The following is a 1,407-nucleotide window of genomic DNA, read 5'->3' on the forward strand; positions in this document are numbered from 1 at the left end:
AATGAAATGCTACATTTCAATATGCATTTGGTATGTTTACAAAGAACAAGACAGCAAAATGTTAGGCAAGAAAATCCAATTTTTGGAATGGTAAGACAAATCCTTTAGAAGTGCATTTGAATCAATTCAGTATGTGAGTCCTGGTTATAGAAGTCATTCACTATAAAAGGTGGGAACCTGCTTATGAATCTTGAATGTATGTGTGTATTGAAATTTTCTGGAGGATGCTGATAATCACGGGCTGGCAAGAAATTAATTTTCAGATGTGAAGAATCCTTAAGTTATAGGAAAGGACTTCATGAGATCATTATATCTTAGCTCTGAAAAAAATTAAAAGAATGTGGTAAGATTTTTTATTATTGTATTTACATATTTTTCTTCATCATCATTATTTTTATCAGTATTATTATTAGTAGTAGTAGCAGCAGTGGTAATATTAGCAGTTGGTGGTGATAGTGCCTGGCACATTGTAGGCACCAAAACTAACTGTCAAAATAATGAATGGCTTGTCCTACTTAGATTTGTTGTCCCTCCTATTATTCTGAGATGACTTCAGAGCAAAAAAGAACTTTAAAATCCTCCCCAATTCCTAAGTCAAATAAACTGTGAAAGTATACCAGCGTGAATTCAGACAGGAACTATGGAGCTAATCTTTTCTAACACTTTCCCAAGAGACAGATATCAATCCTTTGTACATAAACTTGACCTCACAAACAGACAAGAGCTTACAACTATTTCCACTTGTTGATTACTTAGTTTCTATTTCAATTAAGAAGAAACATCGAAGAAAAGGGTCAGATGTTGGCTTCAGGCAGGTTCTCACAAGGGAGCAGTAATTGGAAGAATGTTCACAGTACAGGAAAGCAACAAGAGTGTTAGCTTATATGGAATTGTTTGACTTATATGGAACAGAAAAACCATCACCAAAATGATAAGACTGTGGTAATAAAATAGAATGCCACTTAAGAATTCATGCAAGATGTGTAGACTTGACTGAAGAACTAGGTTTAGTTATCTGTACACAAGCTTCTCTGCTGACAGACATGCCACTCTTAAGTAGAGAAACAATGTACTATGAATCATATTCTCTAGCTTGTCACTCTCTTCTGTTTACCAGCTTTTATCAATTCCACCTGTGAAATGTATCTTGGATTACTTTCCTCATTTGTCTCTCCTATCTCACTTCCTTAGTTCATCATGATTTTCCCTGAACTGCGCAATACCATGCTAACCGCTTTCTCTATCTTCTATCTTCAGTCTCTTTCCTCTCTTTAGGCTCATTCTTTTAAAATCTTCTCCCAACAGTATGGTCTCAAGAATCTCTCTGATAATCAAGTCTGATAACATCATGCCACGAAGCCCTCTCATGCAAAACACTTAATGACTCTAACTGCATTCTAAGGAGAA

This window comes from Sciurus vulgaris (genome assembly GCF_902686455.1).
Source record: "Sciurus vulgaris genome assembly, chromosome: X".
Lineage (NCBI taxonomy): Eukaryota > Metazoa > Chordata > Mammalia > Rodentia > Sciuridae > Sciurus > Sciurus vulgaris.